Below are 13,356 nucleotides of genomic sequence, written 5' to 3' on the forward strand. Positions count from 1 at the left end.
TCGAATCAGAGTTGTCATTTATAGTGACGCATCCTACTTGGGTTGGGTTGCGTATTGATGCAAGAAGGTCGAGTCGTGGCCTATGCGTCGAGACAATTGAAGCCACACGAGAGGAATTATCCGACCCATGATCTCGAACTAGCTGCCATCGTGTTTGCTTTAAAAATATGGCGACATTATCTGTTTGGTGAGAAGTGCCATGTATTTTCGGATCACAAAAGTCTCAAATATTTGATGACTCAACGAGACTTGAATCTGCGACAAAGACGTTGGCTTGAGTTGTTGAAAGATTACGAGCTTGTCATTGATTACCACCGGGAAAGGCTAACGTGGTTGCGGACGCCTTAAGCCGGAAGTCATTGTTTGCTTTACGAGCGATGAACGTGCATTTGTCTGTTCTACCAGACAGTGTGTTAGTAGCCGAATTAAAAGCTAAACCATTATTGACTCACCAAATTCGTGAAGCTCAGAAAGTCGATGATGAATTGGTTGCAAAACGGGCTAAGTGTTTTCCGAACGAGGAATCGGAGTTTCAAATTGATGATGATGATTGTTTGAGGTTCAGAAATCGTTTGTGTGTTCCAAGGAATTCGGAACTCATTTCGATGATTCTGAACGAAGCCCATTGTAGCCGAATGTCAATTCACCCGGGGAGTACGAAAATGTACAACGATTTGAAACGTCAATTTTGGTGGCATGGTATGAAACGGGACATCTCTGACTTTGTTTCGAGATGTTTAATATGTCAACAAGTGAAAGCGGAACATCAAGTGCCTTCAGGATTACTCCAGCCGATCATGATACCCGAGTGGAAATGGGATCGAGTCACAATGGACTTTGTGTCCGGACTGCCTTTGTCAGCAAGTAAGAAGGATGCGATATGGGTTATTGTTGATAGACTGACTAAGTCGGCTCATTTCATCCCCGTACGCACGGATTTTTCATTGGATAAACTAGCTGAATTGTACGTTTATCAAATTGTGAGATTACACGGGGTACCTGTTTCTATCGTGTCGGATAGAGATCCGAGATTCACCTCACGATTTTGGAAGAAATTGCAAGAAGCTCTGGGTACCAAGCTGCATTTTAGCACTGCTTTTCACCCCCAAACCGATGGTCAATCCGAGAGGATAATTCAGATACTTGAGGATATGTTGAGATGTTGCATCCTCGAGTTCAGTAGTTCATGGGAACGGTATTTACCTTTGATTGAATTCGCTTACAACAATAGTTTTCAATCAAGTATTAAGATGGCACCTTACGAGGCTTTGTACGGTCGTAAATGCCGTACACCATTGTTTTGGACCGAGCTCGGTGAAAGTAAAATTTTCGGAGTTGATTTGATTAAAGATGCTGAACAGAAAGTAAAGGTAATCCGTGAAAGTCTGAAGGTAGCCACGGATCGTCAAAAGTCGTACGCAGATTTGAAACGAAAAGACATCGAGTATCAGGTGGGAGACAAAGTGTTCCTTAAGGTTTCACCTTGGAAAAAGATACTCAGGTTCGGCCGTAAGGGCAAGTTGAGCCCAAGATTCATTGGGCCGTACGAAATCTCCGAACGAGTTGGTCCGATTGCGTATAGATTGATTTTGCCCCCGGAGCTTGAAAAGATTCATGACGTCTTTCATGTTTCGATGCTTCGACGCTATCGATCTGATCCATCGCATATAATTAGCCCATCAGAGGTTGAAATTCAAGTCGACATGAGCTATGAAGAAGAACCGATGCGTATCCTAGCTCGTGAAGTGAAGGAGTTGCGAAACAAAAGAGTTCCGCTAGTAAAGGTGTTATGGCTCAAACACGGGATCGAGGAAGCTACTTGGGAGACCGAGAGCTCGATGAAAGAACGATACCCAAACCTATTTACCGGTAAGATTTTCGGGGACGAAAATTTCTTAAGTGGGGGAGAGTTGTGACAGCCAAAGTTGACCCTAGTCGGGAAGTGGTTTCGGGACCGCTAAACCGAGTCACCGAAATGTTTGAATGTGATACTTATTGTCTAGAATATGTAACTATGAATGTGTGAAAATTTCAAGCTTCAATTTGGTTGATTTCATGTGAATTTAGTCAATAGGACTTATGTGAGAAAATTCTAAAATGTGATAGGTCAATGTGTGAGGACCTATTAGTGCATGTGGACAAAGGGGGGGACTTGCATGTCAAATTCCCCCCCTACTAGTAGTGGCCAGCCATGACAAGCATGGTAGACCAAGTTTGATGGCCAAGACATGTCATAGACATGTTTTGTTGGTGCATCATGGGTGGAAAAAAATAAAATAATAGGCATGGAAATTAAATAATGAAAAGGAGTATGATGAATACAAAAAAAAATGTGTGTGTAGTGTTTGTTTCCCCCCATTGCCGTGAGCTAAAGAAGAGAAAGGGGGAATTTTGTTCATCCTTTTCTCACCTTCATTTAGCCTAAATTAGAAAGAAAAACAAAGAAAAAAATTTCTCATCCTTTGGTTCATCCTTGGCCAAAATTTTAAGGAGGAAAGAAGAAGAAAGGTGAAGAGATTCGGCCATGCATGTAGCTAGGCTAAGGTATGTTTGATGATGTTCCATGAGATGCATGCATGTTTTAGTTGTTAGCTTGAGTTCTACCTAGCCCATGGTCTAAATCTTGCTATGTGATGGAAATGGCACTTGACCATGGATGCATCATTCTTGGTTGGTGTTTGATGTTGTGGTGATGAGGCATGAGGATGAGTTAAGATTCGGCCTAGGTGGAGGTTGTGTTAATGCCATTGCATGCAAAATATGAAGCTTGTTAATGATGCATGTGATGATGGCTTGATGATTCTTGAACCTCCTTTTTAGCATTTTTTTTGTGAGCACATATGTGCATTGGTTGCTAAATGGAGAAGAATCGGCTAGCAAGATGTGTGCTAAGGCCGAATGTAACTTTGCATGTTAATGAGCAATGCATGTGTTAAATTGATGAAAAGGGGGAGGATGCTTTACTAGTGTGTATATGTGTGCATTAAGTGTTGAAATCGACCCCAAAAATAGACATGCATATTCGGCCAAGGGGAAAGAAATTAGCTAATATGTTGTGTTGATGCATGATTTTTGCATGTATGAGACTTTAATGTCTAATGTATAAATATGGGCTAAGTGCCTTGTGTTCATCTTTTTGATGCCTAAATGATGAAATCAATTTATTTGTTTAATTAAGCTCAAGAGCAAAGGGGAAATAAATCCGATAAAGGGAAGGAAAAAGTGGTTGAATAGCTAGCGGAATCGTTCGACAACACCCGAGGTAAGTTCTTGAGTAAGAGAGCTTAAATTTCGATGTGATTAAATCATGCTCTATGTGTGGCTATTGAGCCGAATGTGCAAGGACAATATGTGCCTTGTGTTTGAGTTTCGTAAACGAAAATGAAATATGAATGTACCATGAATTATTGTTGGATGTGCATGATTAATTGAATGCTGTCCTGGCTAAGTCCCGAAGGCTTTGTGCTAAGTGAATATATCCGGACTAAGATCCGAAGGCCTTTGTGCGAGATACTAAAGCCGGGTTAAGTCCCGAAGGCATTCGTGCGAGTTGTTAAATCCGGGTTAAGTCCCGAAGGCATTCGTGCGAGTTATTAAAGCCGGGTTAAGTCCCGAAGGCAATCGTGCGAGTTGTTAAATCCGGGTTACGTCCCGAAGGCATTGTGTGAGTTACTAAAACCGGGCTATGTCCCGAAGGCATTTGAACGAGGAGCTATATCCGGTTAAATCCCGAAGGTACGTGATTTGGTAATGAATGAGCTTGCTGTAAAATTCCAGCGAATACTCGAAAAACATCCCAATATGGGGATATGTTACGTATGTGTTGAATTTAATCGAGCCCCTTACAAATAAATGTTCGCTCAGTTGATAAACGAGCTATCGGCCTTCGGCTAAGTTAGTCTATTGTGTATGTGCATAAGGGTTGTTAATGTTGTGAAGCAAGTTTAATATCGATAAATTGCGTATTATGAAATATTCCGTTTAGCTAAATGTGAGATATTCTTTGTTTATGCTGGAATTCCTTGCTCAAACTTACTAAGCATAAATTGCTTACTCGTTACATTGCTCCTTTGTTTTATAGATTTTTGGTTCTCCAGCTATCGGACTCGGGATCTTGAAGTCGAAGTCGCCCACACTATCAAAGGCTCTTTTGGGTACTATTTTGGTTGAATTTTGTTATGGCATGTATAGGACTACCCATTGTTGTCTTTCGAGTACTTTATGAAATGTATAAGTGTACAGCCATGCGAAAATGGCTTGTAGAAGTGGAGTATGGCATTAGACCATTCGTATTTATGAATGTATAGATGGTTTCATGATGTAACTATAGTTGGAATGGAAGTGTTGAGCAAATGATCAGCCACTAGAATGGCTAAGTATGATCATATGTGGGCTTATGTATGACAAGGCCCTAGTTGGTCCATGAAACCCCAAATTAGGTAAGGTTCACTTTGAAAACAGAAGCTGATAGCAGCAGTGGTGTGGATTGGAAAAATCACAAGAATTCGTAGGAGTGGAATTAAATGGTGAATAAATTATGTAATCGAACCTTGATGAATCTACTTTCATATGGAAGTAACGAAACAATCATAGGAACAGTACAGTATGAGATATTCGGGTTCTTGTGGAACAGGGCCAGAACAGTTTCTGGATTCCCTGTTCCGCCTTTGGAAATTCACTATAAATTGACCAGAGATAATTAGGGGTCATACCATATATGTATGGATTCCTCTCTGAGTCTAGTTTCCATAGAAACAAACGGCATCAGTATTGAAGCTCTGTCCAGAGAGATATCCCAGTCGTAATGGGAAAAGGTCAGTGTAGTCGACCCCTGTAACATGGGAGACTTTGACTAATAAACTGTACTAATTGGCCCGACCAAAAATTCTGGAAAAAAATACATAGGTGGGGACATGAGTCTAGTTTCAGGGAAAAATCACAAAACTGATTTTCGAGTTGTGAAACTCAAGATATGATTTTTGAAGCGAATAGTACTCAGACTGGGCAGTGTCTGGAAAAATTTTCAAAGTTTGTTAACATCTCGTGTCCGACTCCGGTGTCGGTCTCGGGTTCGGGGTGTTACAGAGACTTTCTTCCCACTCCCATACTCCTCTAAGAGTCTCTCTCCTTCAATCAATTACATCAAACCAAAGGCTATATACTCAAATGGAGTGAGTTCTGGCGTTCAGGTAATCCTCTCGTGGAGCACTTTACCAATTGATCAACCAGATTTGGGCTTTATGTTAAAAAAGAGAAGTTCTCACCAACAGCAGAAAGATACCAAGCAGCAGATACGGGTTTAGCGGGAATAGCTAGCTTTATCGGAAGGAGCTGAATCCACATCTGCTATAGCTAAAATACCTGTTTCTGACCCATGTGGTTTTACTTAACTTGAGGCCAAAATGCTTAATTTGAGCATCTTTGTTTAGAGAGTTGGGTATTTGAGTTAAGCATATAACTAAAAGGATGCCAACCCTGATTTGCTTGTTTCCCTTGTTTCTGAGCCCAAAGCCCTTGCTTCGGGTTGGGTTTGGGTCTCTAGATAGGGGTACATTAGACATCAAAGTTTTATAGCAAAAATCTTACTTTCTGACCCCACCTGTACTTTGCCCAATTGGAAGAGGAAAGCACTTTCCTACTCTGGTTGAAAAGATTTGGTTGAGAAGCCTATCTAGGCAAGGTAAAGAACTAGACTTCTGCACTGAACCTCAAAGACTCAATTACCGTATAAGATATGGCCAAAGAACATCAATTACCCTTTAAGTAAGATATGGCCTTTTCGAACTATCTCATTAGCTTACCTAGAGTAGCCCTATTTCTGTAAGTAGCGAATGAACAATATTTAGTGGGATAAAGGTACTCTTTATTAGCGAATCAATAGCCAAAGGTACAGCTTGCATGAAGAAGGCCCTTCGTTCCTCAATTTGATCTGGTCTAGCATACGATAGAGCTCTTACTGTACCAATTTTTCATTCCTATTCTATTAACCTAACGTAACCCCTTAGCGGCTAAAAAGAAAAAGGGAGATTCCTGAGTTAAAACTTTTTTCCATTACTACCTTCGGGGTCTCAGTCCTTCTTCGTTGAATGTTTATTACCCAGGGAAATTCCTTCTTGTTTCAACTTTAGGTTCTGGAATAACTAGCCCAACCCATAGACCATCACAGATGGAATAACGACTGATCCCTATACCTAATAAAAGGATAGAGAGAATTAATCGTTCTAAGATTTCGAGACCTAGTCGTTTAAAAATTTTATATGGCATAACATTTATACTTGCCCTAGATCAGCTAAAGCATTATTCACAGATAGACTACCAATTAAGCAAGGAATTGTAAAACTCCCTGGATCTTTCAATTTGTTAGGTAACTCATTCTTTAGAATAGCTGAGTAGGCTGCATTGAGTTCCACAGGTGATGTAGCGTCTAATTTCCTTTTATTGGCCAGAAGTTCCTTTAAGAATTTTACTGAGTTGGGCATTTGCGAAAGAACTTCAATAAAGGGTAAGTTAATATGTAATTTCATTGAGAGTTTGACAAACTTACCGAATTGTTCTTCTGTTCTGTCTTTCGTCATCACTTTAGGATATGGAACACGAGGTTCATGAGTTGTACTTACCTGTTTGGGATCATTATTGTTTACCTCTTCTTGTCCTTTGTTCATCGCGTTGTCTTGCTGCATTTCTGGCTCAGGTGCAATGAATCCTTCCTTATCTTGAGTGCTAATTGCATTAAGGTGTTCCCTCGGATTAGGTTTAGTATTACTTGGTAGGCTACCTTATGGTCGTTCGAAGATTAGCTTGGATAGTTGGCCTATCTGAGTTTCGAGTCCTTGGACCGATGCTTGTTGATTCTTAAGTGCTGTCTCGGTATTTTGGAAACGGGTTTCTGACACCAAGATGAATTTAGAAAGCATCTCTTCAAGGTTTGGTTTTTTCTCCTGTTGATAAGGTTGCTGTTGAAAACCCTGAGGATTTTGTGGCTTTTGATTTCCTTGACCACTCCAGGAGAAATTTGGGTGGTTCCTCCAACCTGTATTATAAGTATTACTGTATGGGTTATTTTGAGATCTAAAGTTATTATTACCCATATAGTTGACTTGTTCCTCTTCAGTTGTAGGATTGAAGGATTGGTATTCTGTATGTACACCTCCTCCGCTTGAGTCACACCTTATTACTGGATGTGCCTACGTAGAACCAAGAAAACTATCAATCTTTTTTATTGAGAAGTCCTACCTGATTAGAGAGTATGGTGACTGAATCGATGTTATACACGCCGACTGTTTTTGTTGGCTTTGTCCTCATAACTTGCCATTGATAGTTGTTCAGTGACATATCCTCTATGAATTCATAGGCATCTTCCGGTGTTTTATTGTTGATGGTTCCTCCAGCAGCTGTGTCAATCATTTGTCTTGTCGAGGGATTCACACCATTGTAGAACGTTTGAACTTGCAACCAAAGCAGTAACCCATAGTGAGGGCACCTTCTCAGTAAGTCCTTGTATCTCTCCCATGCATTGTAAAGTGTTTCTAAATCCATCTGCACAAAAGAAGAGATATTATTACGCAATTTAGCCATTTTAGCCGGCGGAAAATATTTTAGTAAAAAGTTCTCGGTCTTTTGTTCCCAAGTAGTGATAGACCCTCGTGGTAATGAGTTCAACCACTGTTTAGCTTTGTTTCTCAATGAAAAGGGAAATAACCAAAGACGAATGGCATCATCAGAAATGTCATTGATTTTGAATGTATCGCAAAATTCAAGAAAATTCACCAAGTGCTTGTTGGGATCCTCATCCTGCAAACCATCCAACTGAACAAACTGCTGTATCATTTGAATTGTGTTAGGTTTTAGTTTGAAATTATTCGCAACAATAGCAGGTCTAACTATACTAGACTCAGTTCCTGTTAAAGAAGGTTTAGCATAGTCATACATAGTACGTGGAGTAGGATTTTGATTAGCTGCAATTGCAGGAGGCAACTAATCGCCTGGGTTTTCAGCCATCTCATCAGTTGGGGTTTAAGTATAGTCTTCTTGCTCGTTCTCTGTGTAGCGTAAACTACGCCTTATTTCTCTTTAATTTTTGCAAATTGTACGATCGATTTCTTTGTCAAAAAGTAATGGTCCTGACGGGTTTCTTCTAGTCATAAACTATAAAAACCTGCCTAGAGAGAGAAAAAGTAAAGTAATAAATAATAAAATAAAATAAAATTGCAAGAAAAATAAATGGCTAAAGTAATAAAAATTTAGTGTTCCTAATATTTCAGTTCCCCGGTAACGGTGCCAAAAACTTAATCGCGTGATTCGTAACAAGTAATAAATATTTATAATGAAGATCAAACCTAGATTAACTATTCTCATGATGAAAAGGCAAGCGCACCTATCGAACAATAGTATAGTAATGGCAAGACTGGGATATCGTACCCAAGGGAACCAAAAGTACTAGAATAACTATCTTTTTATTATCTAGCCTAAGAATAAAAGGGTTTGTTTTAATTAACTAATTATTTAAACTAATTAACTGATTTAATTAAAGCAAAGAGAAAATTTGGAAAAAAACTTAAAGAAAAGCAATTGATAAAGATGACAACCAAGGAGGAATCCACCTAGATTTCACTTGTTATCTGACTCTGAACCGGACGATTTATTCATTTGACTTGATCCGTGAGACTCCCTAACCTATGTTATTATCCCTTTCGAGACTATAACATCTAACCCTCAGTTGAATTAATCGAAATTTCTTTCTTAATTAAAACCCCTAGGGAAGCAGTAAATCACTCTACGGACTCCCATATTAGGTTTCACCCTAACCTGGCAAAATCTCGTAACCCTATTTCTAGGCGTTCGATCAACTCTGCTTAATTATGCCAAATCTACTCTTAGGCAGGGTCTATTCCTCCTCTGCATAAGCACATCAAATCATGAATTAATACCCGGAATATTAACTCAAGTATTAAGAACACATAATTAAGAACAAATCAAGTATTTGTCATACAGTTCAGATACTAATAATAAGATCCATCATAGGTTTTATCCCCCTTAGGTATCTAAGGGGTTTAGCTCATAATAAAATAAGAGTACATCTCAAGAGTATGAAAATAACAAAACATAAAGAAAACTCTAAAACCCCTGAAGGAATTCTAAGAGAGATCTTCAGTCTTGGAGTAGCTCCGGCTTTTGAGATGGATCTTCTGGCTTTCTTCAAGTAATTCCTGGTGTGTGGTTCTGTATTCCAGAAAAGTTCTGGAAAGAGTGACCCCCTTTTAGGTCACAGTTAGGGTGTTTATATAGGCTTTGGATTGGCTTTCTTCTTCCCTAAGTATCCTTTTTCGTGTAAAATACAACTCTTTGAAAAAAATGACACGCCTATGTGCCATGGCCGTGTGACGTGATTACCAGGCCGTGTTCGATCCGTTGAATTGCACATGGCCGTGAGGGCTCAATGGCCAGGCCGTGTGAATCGTGAAAACCTTGGTCGACACCCCCGAAGGCCACGGGCATGTGAGATGCCCGTGTGGTAAGGCTTAGGCCATGTCATCTTCTCGATTTGGTCTATTTTGTCCTTTTTTAGCTCGTTTTTAGCTCCTTTCGACTCTTGATGCTCTCCTGAGCAGAAAACATGAAATAACTGGATTAAGAGCACCAAAATCCACAAATCTAGTAATAAACATCCATAAATATGATAAGTATTTGGGGTATAGATATGTATAATTTGGTGTTTATCATGCCTCATATAGCCGAAGCTATTTTGAATCGCACACTTAGTGCCAAATACAATTGATTTATCATAGTATCCAACCATAATCAATTATATATACAATCTATGTATAATCCAAGCATCAAAAAATATATTTGTAACATCATGTTTTACGTACGAACTTACCTTGTACACGGAATTATCGACTCAGATTGTCTACTCTATAACCTTCGACTTCCCTCGGTCTAAATCTGAATCCCTCTTTTCTTGATCTTGAATTAAGCTTGGACCTTGGCCAAATGTTCAAAGCTTTTAAAACCCTTGTTTCTTTCTTACAATCGGTTAGAAAAGATGAACAATGGCCACCTGTTGTTTTATTTTGATTAATATTAACATATTAATCAATTTCCCATTTTGCCTTTTTATTAAACCATAAATATATTATGATATAATGCCCATTTAAGTCATTTAATTCATTCAATGGTCAAATAAACTCATAAGGACCTATTAAGACATAACACTTAAGCACTTTGAACAAATAGCTAGCAACTTTTACATTGTATACGATTAAGTCCTTTTTTAAAAAAAATTAAACACACAAACAATTAAATTTTCATATGAAACTTTCACACATGCTAATTCACATATCATAAACACGAAAAATAATATTTAAATATTATTCTAAGTCATATTTGTGGTCTTGAAACCACTATTCCGACTAGGGTCTAAACCGGACTATTACATTACCCGTATCTTAGACCAGGACAAAGCACGAGGCGTTACCGAACACATACTCAGACATTTCAAAAAGACGAGTTATAAAATTTCATTTCCAAATTCAAACCAATTGAACAAAATCATATTGTCCCTCTTATGGGCCTACAGGGCCCAAACTGTGCATTATTAGCGGTTAGGGACTAAACCGGAAACTATGGAAAATTTTAGTAAAATGCCTAGGGTTATGCCTCATACACCCGTGTGCTTGGGGACACGCTCGTGTCCCTCACCCATTTTGAATTATTTGATTTATTTTCCATTTTGAACCCAGAGAGGCTTTCACACGACCAAGCACACACCTGTGTCCCACACAACTCCTAAACACACCTATGTCATCGCCCGTGTCCAAAAACCCATACATTCTCTTTATGACATCATCACTCATTTGGGGGCACACAGCCATGGCACACACCCGTGTTCTAGGCCGTGTCCTCCACACGGTTGCGACACACGGCTGTGTCTTTGCCCGTGTGTTTACTACCATGCATGCTGACCTAAAATTTTAGGTGTAGGGGACACATGACCATACAACACGCCCATGGGGACTGACCATGTGTTACACACGGCCTAGGCACATTCTCGTGTCTTTACTAGTGTGGACCTTTTTGGAGGCTATTTCCCAAGCCAATGGTCACCCTCAACATCCATGCACATTCATAAACTTTAATGGCATTTAACATGGCCTAAATATGTCCATAACCCACCTTGGCATAATCTTTTGCATGTTAACCTCATCTCATTGATTAAGCAAATGATAGTTATCCATTTTGTATTAAGAATTACCTTTCCAATAATAACATTTTATACTTGGCTCGTTTTATAACTCATTTCCAATTATGACCTAACTATCTCCAAGTGATTCGGCCACATTACACATATCCATTCATGGTATAACACATTTGGCATCCACAAGAAACATTCACACGTAACCATGCACATTTAGCAGATCTATAACCTTCATCAAAATCCGTCATACCTCATGGCCATATACAAAATGATGTAAGCATATCATTCAAGCCTTACATTGGCTAGCCAAATAACACATATAACAAAAATAACCAAAAATTCTATACATGCCATTATAACGAAATAAAAGTTTCTATATGCCAAAATAAGACAAGTTGATAGTGTTGACAAAGCTCCGACCATCTTCCAACCTTCACGAGTCCTTGAGCTCTAAAAAACAAGGGAAAAGTAAGAGGGGTAAGCATTTAAATGCTTAGTAAGTCCGAATAACTAGAAAGTAAACTTACCGGTTAATTAGCATACAACCATATTAGGCAATAACTCCAACAAGTATTAAATAGTTTTCCTTATCACATGAAATCAATCATCAAGTTAGTCTCATATCAATACATCATGTCATTAGTCTTAGATGAGCTCATCAATTCAATATTTGCATTCTTTATTCCTCATGTTAATCCTACTGAATTTCTTTGAAATCTCGATGGATAGCCGAATTACCGTTAAGTTATACAAGCGATCATCTCAAGTACGCACTCCTGTGAACCTTGTATCTTACAGCAGGATTACCAGTTTAGGCTAAATCCCCATAGTATTAACTCATAAAGCATTGTCGGGATTACCAGTCCAGGCTAAATTCCTTTCAATGACAATTACTCTCATAAACTTGGATCTGAATTGCCAGTCCAGGATAAATTCAGTCCTCAATCGGATTACCCGTCCGGGCTAAATTCTTAATGACCCATATTCTTCGAGAGGCTCAATCACTCAAGGAACACTTGTTCGGGCTAGATCCTTTCTATATTGAGATCAGTGAATTACCCTTTCGGGCTAAATCCTTCTCTGCAACACATGCAGGATCTCAAGTCATGTAAGCCATAATTTAACCATCAGATTTCCCTTTTTATTTCAACCGGGACATTTATCATATTTTCATTTACACTAGCATGTCTTATGGATTATCATGCAATGAATATCTAGTTATCATACATTCAAGAACATGCATTTTTAAGCATATTAAGAGTTTACTTTGGGTTATACGAACTTACTTGATAGTCATTTCTGATTGGCGTCTCGGTTATTTTGAAACCTCTCGTTTTCCACGGTCGACCTCTAGAATTGGTTCCTTGGGCTCTATATCAATAAAATTAGACTATTAGTACATCACATTTTTCATTTTAGGATTAAAACTCACCTTTGGGCAAAATGACCATTTTGCCCCTAACCTTTCACAATATTTACAATTTAGTCCTAAGGCTTGTATAATGAAGTGCATGTAATTCCTTGGCTACCCAAGCCTAGCCGAATGTTATTCACACTCATAGCAGCCCATTTTTTTTCCTTCATTCTATATTTTTCTACCCATTATAACGACTTTTACAATTTAGTCCTTTAAGCCATTTCCATGAAAAACCACTTAGTAAAAGTTGTTTACTATCCTTTAAACTCTCATATTCCTTCATAAATCATCAAAACACAAACATCTCATGCATGGGTAATTTTATAAACATGATCCCTACCATGAGATATGGGTAGAAATAGAAAGAGCATGTTACGAGGATCTCAAAAATACGAAGAACATTAAAAACGGGGCTAGGATTTACTTACTATCAAGCTTGAAATGTTGGAAAACCCTAGCTGTGGAGACCCTTAGAATTTCGGTAGAATGGAGAAGAAAATGAGCTAATTTTAGCTTGATTTTTCCCTTTTTATTTAGTTTATTACCAAATGACCAAAATGCCATTCCTTACTAAACTTCCAAAATTTTCCATGCATGTCTATTTTTGTCCAAAAACTTAGAGATTGGGTAAATTTCTCTTTAAGGACTTCTAATTAATATCCTAAAGCAATTTCATACAAATTGCTTCTAGAACCAAAGTTTTGTAATTTATTCGAATTGGTCCCTAATGTCCAATTGGACACTT

General features: G+C 38.6%; 1 non-coding gene across 1 annotated transcript; it reads left to right on the forward strand.

Annotated features, from left to right (window-relative positions):
- Positions 1–7,462: 7,462 nt before the first annotated feature.
- Positions 7,463–7,569, forward strand: LOC121211503 (small nucleolar RNA R71). Its single transcript, XR_005906727.1, has one exon. It is a non-coding gene; the product is annotated as a small nucleolar RNA R71 (small nucleolar RNA).
- The last annotated feature ends 5,787 nt before the right edge of the window (positions 7,570–13,356 follow it).

The sequence above is a fragment of the Gossypium hirsutum genome, chromosome A12 (assembly GCF_007990345.1).
Source record: "Gossypium hirsutum isolate 1008001.06 chromosome A12, Gossypium_hirsutum_v2.1, whole genome shotgun sequence".
Taxonomy (NCBI): Eukaryota; Viridiplantae; Streptophyta; class Magnoliopsida; order Malvales; family Malvaceae; genus Gossypium; species Gossypium hirsutum.